The sequence below is a fragment of the Gossypium arboreum genome, chromosome 8 (assembly GCF_025698485.1).
Source record: "Gossypium arboreum isolate Shixiya-1 chromosome 8, ASM2569848v2, whole genome shotgun sequence".
In the NCBI taxonomy this organism is placed as follows: domain Eukaryota; kingdom Viridiplantae; phylum Streptophyta; class Magnoliopsida; order Malvales; family Malvaceae; genus Gossypium; species Gossypium arboreum.
In genome coordinates this window covers 32,777,832-32,788,175 of record NC_069077.1, presented here as the reverse complement: position 1 = coordinate 32,788,175, position 10,344 = coordinate 32,777,832, and positions in this window count along the sequence as shown.

Genomic DNA, 10,344 nt, shown 5'->3' with positions numbered 1-10,344 from the left:
AAAATTAACGGTTTGTAATTTGGAGTTCTGTAGCTCTAGAAATAAATAATTTAGTTTCTGGTACTCTGCTAGACAGCTTATTTTGAACCTGTTTATGATTGTAATAGTGAAAGTATGTGTGTTTGTGATGGTAATATTCCGGGAACATATTGTGACTTTGTTTAAAGTATGATAATGTATTGTTTATTAATATTTACATACTTACTTACTAAGCTATAATGCTTACTCCCTTCCTTTCCTTTTTCCTATAGTGTAGCAGATGTTAGCTCGAGTTGGAGGTTGCCGGAGGTTAAATCACACTATCAAACTATTGATCGATATATAAAAGTTTTAAAGTATTTTAAGTCTTTGGCATGTATGGAGACTCGTTTAATTGTTATTAAGTTGCTAGGAATTGGCTTAAAATACTGACCTATGTTATTTGAAGGTCTCTATTGTATAAAGTCATTTAATGTAGATAGTCTTGATTATGTTATTAATTAAATGATGCAATTTATGAATTGCATGCTTGCCTATGTGTGTGGTTGAATTAAAGCATGATATGGGCCTTGTAAGCTCTTTTTAAGGGACAGCTTGAATGTGTTTGAAAAAGTTTTAAATTAGAGTGAAATTATGAATTAGTTTTTATACAATGATTAGTGATTAAGTCCAGTAATGCCTCGTACCTGTTCCGGGGTCGAACACGGGTAAGGGGTGTTACAAATATGGTTAACTTGATGTTGTTAAATGCGAAAGTTCTATATTATCTATAAGGTGAAACATTATTGGCTGCTTGTTATATCCTTAACAAAATACCATCGAAAAAAATTCAAAGTATCTCCATATGAGTTATGGAAGGGTTAGATGCCAAACTTAGATTATTTCAAAGTGTGGGGACTTTTGGCTTACTATAGAGTTCTTGACCAATGGAGAGCAAAGTTAAGACCAAGAGCCGTCAAGAGTGTATTCGTTGGATATGTCCAACACTCTAAGGCTTATCATGTTATTAACTTAGTGTCAAATACGATAATTGAAATAAGAGAAGTTCTATTCATTAAAAATAATTTTTTAATGATTCATCCGCTTTGAAAAAGAATATCAACCAAGGATCTCAAGTGATCAAACCAAGAGAAGTTTTTGTGACAATAAGGATACGGAGTCGAGGAAAGTCAAAGAGTGAGAAAAGTAAAGGACTTTGGTCCCGATTTAATTTCCTTACAATCTCTAGCATTTCTTCTTGAGGGAAATAAAGAATCCATCATTAGGAAGCTCCCCACAATGTTTAATGTGGATAGTGATCCACAATCCTATCGTGAAATCACAACTTTTAGGGATGCATCATTTTGGAAAGAGGTGATCAATGATGAAATGGATTCAATAGTGTCCAACAATACTTGGATTCTAGTTGATCTTCCTCAAGGATTGAAGCTTATCGAGTGCAAATGGGTGTTTAAAAAAGAAGAATACTCCAACAGAAGGTTCTCCAACCTTTAAGGCTATTTTGGTGGCTAAAGGATTTAGGCAAAAGGAAGGCTTATATTATTTTGACACCTATACACTAATGGCTGTGATTGTAACAGCCCGATTTAGATCCTAACCAGAACAGTGGTTTCGGGACCACAAATTCGAGTCAGAAAAATATTTAAAATTATTTTATATATTTATTTTGTGTGAATTTATATCTGTGAAATTTTCGTGATTTAATTTTGTCGTTTAAGTGTCCGATTAAATAAAAGGACTTAATCGCGTAAATTGAAAAGTAGGTAGTTTATTTTGTAAAGGGCTTATTTGTTAATGGCTTTCTAAGTAGGGCTATTTATGGTGAAATTATCCCATTATATATATATGATGTTAGACGGTAGTGGATGATTTTATAATATATTAACTAAAGTTAAAAAGAAAGAAAAAAAAAGGTAACATAATAATAAGTTAATGTATATTATTTATTATAAAATAAAAAGCCATATCCATGTTATTTCTTCATCCTTGCACCGAAACTAAAACAAAGAAAAAAGAAAGAAAACAAAGTAGGGTTCGGCCTTGTTCAAGCTAGATTAAGGTAAGTGTTCAGCTCGGTTATTGATAATTTTTACGTTTTTGAGATCGTTGCTTCGAGTACTACAAAACCCATGGTTAAATTTTTTATTTGGATGAATATTTTGAGTTGTGCCATTGTTGATAGCTTGTGATTTTTGTGGTTTGATGGTGAAAAATGAAAGATATGTTTTAGCTTAACATATTTTGTATTGGAATTTTTGATAATTCTAAGTAATTAGGACTTAATGGCAAAAATAATAATTTGAGGGACTAAAATGTGAATTTAATGAAATATATGGACTCGTATGGTAATGGGTAAGATTCGGCTAAACATGGGTAATTGGAAATTTTGTGTATTTTGTGTTTTGTGCAATAGGGACTAATTGTAAAAATTATAAATGTTAGGGGTAAAATGATAATTTGCCTATTTATGTGTTTTTGGACTAAATTGAATGAAAATATGTTTGAATGGGCTTAATTTGAATATTTTTAGATCAAGAACTAAAGAAATCGGATTTGGATCGGGGAAAAACAAAAGTTGTCGACTAGCCGCCCGATTTCATTTTGTACCATTCGAGGTAAGTTTATAAGCAAATAGACGTGTTTATTAGTAAATTAATGTTATAATTATATGCTGTTATGGAATGTTAGAATTTAATTGTGCTATGGCCGAATATGTATAAATGTGGTTACCACACTTTCGAGTTCAATTCGACCGAGATACGAAGTCCAAAAGCCCTGTATGAACCTTAAGAATAGTTAGGATACATATGTCGTGACAAAGGATTCCGATATATGTGTGCGAGTAAGACCATGGCATCGATATGTGGTTTCGATATGTGTTTACGAGTAAGACCCTGTCTGGGACAGTGGCATCGGTATGTGGCTACATGTAAGGCCATGTCTGGGACGTTGGCAGTGTACGACTTGTGTAATTATCTGAGTGTCCTTTCCAATTCTGAATGGTTCATCGGGCAAAGGTAAATTGTGATCGGATTTGTAAAACAAGTTAAATCTCAAGTAAGAATTTATTTGATATTTACATGAGATAAGGTAAGTAAATATTAAGAATATTTGTTGTAAATATTGTGCAGTGCAAATAAAGAATATATGAGTAGGTGGTATATGTATTTGACTTGTGAATGTATAAATCGTGTACTATAGAAATATTTCTTAGGTATGTGCACTTATGATTTAGTATAATCGGCTTTATATATGATTCTTATAAGTGATGTTATTCTGTTATTCTTACGTTTAAATATGTGGGTAATTGGATGCATAGTTTATTAAGATTAATTGTTTGGAAGTGGATAAAAAAATATGTTAAATAGCCTTGTGAATGTTCGGCTTAAATAGGAAATTGTTGATAAAAGTGTTTTAAATATGAAAATGTAATTCAAGATCAAGTATGGTAATGATAATGTTAAATGTTAATTAGAAAAAAAAAATGGACAATATTAATGAGTTATTTATTTGCTTATAATTTACTAAGCTTCAATAGCTTACTTTATGTTTTATATGTGTTTTCATTTTATAGATTTTGAATTCAAGCTACGAGCTCGGGGTCTGTCAGCCAAGTTCATCACACTATCTACTACTTTGGTACCTAATAAACTAAACTCGAATTATGGCATATATAGGCTGGTTTTGTAGTTGGTTATTTTGGAAATATGGTTGTATAAAAGCCATGCGAAAATGGTTTAATTTAATGTTTGCATTTATATATTTTGCTTAAGATTTAAGTATACCTTAGTTATAATGCTACGTTCTGTATTTGCATGGTAGTTGTGGTAAATAACATATATGCTTGAAGTGGATAATGATTACTAAAAATATTTGTGCTTAGTTTGACTAAGGTTATATATGAGTATAATGCTTGCGAATAAAGTATTTGACTAGTTCCATCATGTGATGTGTGTTTGGAAATTTGTTGGTGCTTCGTGTATTGCTTATGCATACATCCAGGTTTGTGACATATCAGTCAAGGTACAAGACATGTTCCTGTTCATTGACATATTAGTTGATTTGGATATAGTATATATTTTTGTAATTCAATGAATGTTGGCCTACATGTCCTGGTTGTACGGTAGTGGAAAGGCATAAATTAATTTCCTTTAGTGATGGAGAAAATAGGCATGATAATTGAGATGGTTTGATATATATTATTTAAATTAAATACTTGCAAGATCAATGATAGAGTTGAGATAAATGGTAAATCGAGTATAATTTATATTGATTGATAGATATTATAAGCAGTACTTTGTTGTAATTATATTCGATCATCATGACGTAACATTCAATAAAGTCATAGAGATTAGTTTTATGAATGAGCCATTATATGATTATAACATGTATAAATATTGGACTATTAAAAAATATAAAAAATATGTGACTCATGTGGTTGCTCTTGAATAGATATTTTGTAATAATTTTGTTAGTTACTTGTATATTTATAAAGATAGTAATTTGTATAATATACCGATATTTGATTTTTAAGTATTAATTTAATAGCCAATATATATATATATATATACTCATGCATTATATTAATTAGATGTTCGTTAGAGTTTATATTTTATCCTTGTTATATCGGCATAAGCTAAATATTTTCGATGATATATTATACTTTATTGCTTATAAGTGATATAACGCATAAATATGAGATGTGAAATGTTTTCAAATTTTAAGAGTTGTGTTAGTTTATGAAATAAATTTGACCTATCTTCGGAATTTATTCATGTATATATATAACTGTTCGGAATTATGTTATCATTCTGTAATGTCTTATGACTCTATTTCGACGAGGATACAGGTTAGGAATGTTACATTTTATTGGTATCAGAGCTACGGTTTAGTCGGTTCTAGGACTACGTAGCGTGTGTGAGATTAGCTATACATAGCATAATTATATATTGTGATAGTGTGATGACTTCTGACATTTGAAATGCGTTTCCATATAGTAAATAGATCCCGATAGAGCTGTAGCTGATGATGTCGAGAGTGTAGCGCTTGCTCCCACGCAAGGGATAGTGTAAGCTGATTCTCGATCGACTTCGAGTAATCCAGAAGGTGAGGCTAAACAAGCCTTCTATCAAATGATGAATGACTGGTTCACTCAATATATCCGGACTAACCCGGCTGCACAACAACCTCCACCCTCGACTAATCCATCTTCCGTGCCTGCTGTACCTCAAGTAAGTGATCCATTGCAAATGAATAGACCACCTGTTAATAAAATCAGAAAACATGGAGCTGAAGAGTTTAAAGCCACTGATGCTGATGACGCTGAGCGGGCTGAGTTCTGGCTTGATAATACCATCCGTGTGTTTGATGAGTTATCTTGCACTCTAGATGAATGTTTAAAATGTGCTATATCCCTACTTCGAGACACAGCATACCACTGGTGGAACACCCTAGTATCAGTAGTTCCGAGAGAGCAGGTGACTTGGGAATTCTTTCAGACTGAGTTCCGTAAGAAATATATCAGTCAGAGATTTATTGACCAGAAGCGTAAAGAATTTCTGGAGCTGAAAAAGGGTAGGATGACAGTGACGGAATACAAACGGAAGTTCGTGAGACTTAGTCGGTATGCTCGAGAGTGTGTTTCTACTGAAGCCATAATGTGAAAAAGATTTGAAGATAGGCTGAATGAAGATATCAAATTGTTAGTTGGCATACTTGGGATAAAAGAGTTTGTGGTACTAATTGAGCGAGCTTGCAAAGCTGAAGAGCTCGGGAAAGAGAAAAGGAAAGCTGACTTTGAAGCTAGAGATGCACGCAAAAGAACATCCAGTATGTCATTCCAGTCGGCATCAAAAAAGTTTCGAGATGATTTTACCCGTTCTAAAGCCACTTCAGGTTACTCCAGGCGGGATCAGAATAGACCACTAGTACCTCAGTAGCGAGTGTGGGTAATGTCAGATCAAATCAACCCAAGTGTAAGCACTGTGGTAAACAACATCCCGGCAGTTGCAGGTTACATGATCGGGCCTGTTTTAAATGCAGATCGACGGATCATTATATTCGAGATTGCCCAATGTTAGCCGAGGAAAATCCAGTGCAGAATACAAGATCGGGTAACATTGCAGCTCGAGGTAGACCACCCATGTAACACCCCGAACCCGTGACCGTTACCGGAGTTGAACACAAGGTGTTACCGGGCTTACTTCACTTATTTCCCCCTTTATTTATTAATTTTTTTTTCTGTTCTAGGCAGGCTAGCTAACTGCGTCACTGTCACCTTAAAAATCATATCTCGAGTTCCAGAACTCGAAAACCAGTTCCTTAAATTTTTCCTGAAACTAGACTCATAATTACATCTACACATTTTTTCTAGAATTTTTGGTCGAGCCAATTAGTACAGTTTATTAGTTAAAGTTTCCCCTGTTTCAGGGTTCGACTACACTGACCTTTGCGCATTACGACTTGGATATCTTCCTGTACAGGGCTCCAACACTTATACCGTTTATTTCTAAAGAAACTAGACTCACAAAGAAATCTTTACATATAGAGCATAACTTCTAATTATCTCTGGTTAATTTATAGTGAATTTTCAAAGTCGGAACAGGGGATCCAGAAACCGTTCTGGCCCCGTTTCGCGAAAACATGGATATCTCTTAAAATCCGGCTCATGTGACTGTTTTGTTTCTTCCATATGAAAGTAGATTCATCAAGGTTCAATTACTTAATTTATTCACTATTTAATTCCACTTCTACTATTTTTAGTGATTTTCAATCTCACATCACTCTCTTTGTCAAGACATCATTACTAAAGCAAACAATGCCTATTTCATAATTCTTCCATGACCTAACTAATAATTCATCATACATATCACAAATTATGACCACCTTATCAAAATTAAAATTTCTAAGACTCGTGAATAAGTGTTTTGGAACCAAATTCAACCGACCATATGGGCCATTTTCGCATGGCTAAAAGTTTACAACCCAAAGTTCAACAAAACAAAAGAGCCTATACATGCCAAATGTTCTCCTAGATCAACTAAGAAGACAATACCAAAAGATTGCTAGCCGGTGTGATGACTTCGATGACGGTCCCGAGCACGCAAAAACAGGTGAGTCCAAGAAACCTAAAATAGGTGACAAGCAAATACCGAATGAGTATATAACTCAGTAAGTCATAAGCATTCCACAACCATCCATTAACAAAATTATCACAAAATGAAACAATGAAACGAGGCTAAGTACTCCATCCATACCGAACTATACCATAGTTCCTTGGACCTTTCGGTTCAATCTCATACCAATTCACCTAATGACATTTCATATACTATTCAATAAGGTAATTGAGACATTTCCATACATCATCTCATTTCCGCAACAATCATGCAAACAAATGAACTTTCATCTATTCCACGATACCTTATTTACGTGACTGCAATTGTAATCATCACATAGATTTAAAACTTACCAAGCTCAACCCCGAGCATGAACATAGCGCCTATCCACCATGAGCTCAAGGTACTTACTCTTTCCGCTGTCCATGATCAACTCGATAAAGTCACACCCTCCATATAAAATAATCGATCGAAGATATGTATTGAGTTCGCACACATAGTACTTAATAATCGATCACGCACACTTAGTGCCATGTGATTTAAGCTCGCACACTTAGTGCCATACATTTCAAGCTTGCACACTTAGTGCCAATCTTGTCACCATGCACACTTATTGCCCGCACACTTAGTGCCGAAACCAAACACTCTACACATTCACTACCTTTTTACATTCAACAATGTCACCATTCCATACACATACATTTTTATATACATTTCGTTTTATTGAACGTAATCGCATAAATATCATGCTCATTTAAATCGACATCAAACATGTGCTTAATGACTTACCTTGTGTTAGGTAAAACGGTTCCAACTGGGCTACTCGATGTTCTTCCCTTTGCTTTTGCTTGATTCGCCTCCTCTAACTTCTTGAGCTTAATCAATAAATTAACTAGTTTAACCGTCTTGCTAAATATTTATATCAAAATATTAATGATTTCATAGCATAGGAGACACATGGCAAATTTATATCTTTCTACCTTATGCTTTTGAGCTATTCGGCTAATAACCTTATGCAATCACCATACTATCAATAATTCGATCACACATGCATATGCATACTTGGGCATTCGGCAATCACCTTTGCTAATTTTAAACTCAACATCACATAAGCTCCCAAGTGATGGCCGAATATGTATATCTATACTATCACCTATAATTCATCTAATCACAAAATTTTATCTCATGAACATTTGACCCATTTTACCCCATATGGCGAATGCTTCATTCATTACCCAACTAGCCATTCAACAATTTTCAACCTCATTACCACCCTTTTATGTCTAATTGTCTAAATAAGATCATCAACATGCCTAACTATAGCCGAATGTGCAACATTAATCTAGCATTCCCATTGCATTTAACACTTAACATTTACCACATCTAGGCCGACTTTGCTAGCACACAAGCCTTTGGCCGAATGTCCTTGACCTCTAGTCACCCAAAATTTCTTTGTTCTTTAAAATTCATCCAAGACCACATTCGGCACCTCCAACTAATAATTTAGATACTCTCAAGCTCATTCACAAGTACTATTATATATCACATTAAGCATTAATCATTTTGCAACATGAATTCTATAGCATGGCCGAATACTTATGCACATACACACATAACAACAAGAACTCAATGACACAAAAATCTCCTTTTATTAAACATTCGAACTCACTCATCTTCATGCTTTCATCACAACAACATCAAAACACTAACTAAGAAAGACAACATCCATGGCCGAAATTTAACTCACCTAAACAACCTAGTTTCAATCCAAGATTCAAGGAAAATTTGAACCAATCCTCCAAATTATGCATGCATTTTCAAGAGTGGCATAAAACATACCTTCTTGTATCAAAACACCTTAGCAATTTCAACCAAAGTTTTTCTTCTTTCTTTCTTCTAGTTTGACAATGGAGAAGTGAGGATGAACACTTTGGTTTTTCCTCCCACTTCTCCTTAGTTTATTTCCTTTATTCCCATCATTTCTTTAGTTGAAATTTAAAATTATTATAAAATGCCCATAATATGCCTAAATGCTCACCATGGCCACCACTATAAAAGAATTGGGCAATTTGACATGCAAGTCCACCCTTATGTTAACATGCATTAATGAACCATTTAAAATTAGCCTATCATATTTCACTATGTCTCATATTGATCCCTATTTAATAATTTCTCATGCAATTGGCAAAATTAGGGAATGAAACTTCCACATATGCATGTACACACATAATAAGCATAGAATATAACAATTAATTATTTTTATGACTTGGTTTTGTGGTCCCGAAGCCACTTTCCGACTAGGGTCATATTAGGCTGTCACAACCCAGAAATGTTGGTAATACGAGTGGCAGTCAGAGAGGGACTAAAGATGCGGCAATCAGATCTGAGGCTCGTGCACCTGCCAGATCTTATGCTATACGTGCACGAGAGGAGGCTTCATCCTCAGATGTTATTACTGGTACATTTAGTCTTTATGATACTAATGTAATTGCATTGATTGATCTTGGTTCTACTCATTCATATGTATGTGAGACATTAGTATTCAGCAAGACTTTGCTTGTTGAGTCTACTGAGTTTGTGATTGGAGTGTCAAACCCCTTGGACCGGTTTGTTATGGTTGATAAAGTGTGTAAGAATTGTACCTTGATGGTTCGAGATCTGTGCTTTCTGGCTGATTTGATGTTTCTGCCATTTGATTAGTTTGATATAATTCTGGGTATGGATTGGCTGACTTTACCTGATGCTGTTGTGAACTACAAAAGGAAGACCATTGATCTACGGAGCCAGAAGGATGAAATTATCCGGATTGAATCTAGTGATTTGTATGGGTTACCAGCAATGATTTCTTCAATGTTAGCTCAAAAATATGTGAGAAAAGGGTGTGAAGCTTATTTTGCATATGTACTCGACAATAAAGCGGCTGAAAGAAACATTGAATCAGTACTTGTTGTATGTGAGGTGTTTCCAGAAGAATTACTGGGTTTGCCGCCTATTCGGGAAGTAGAGTTTGGTATTGAGTTAATGCCTGGGACGACTCTGGTATCCATAGCTCCGTACAGAATGGCACCTACAGAATTAAAAGAATTGAAAGCTCAATTATAAGAATTGGCAGATAGAGGTTTCGCGCGACTGAGTTTCTCTCCGTAGGGTGCACCTGTGTTGTTTGTGAAAAAGAAAGATGGAACTATGAGAATGTGCATCGATTACAGACAGCTTAATAAGGTGACTATAAAGAATAAGTATCCGTTGC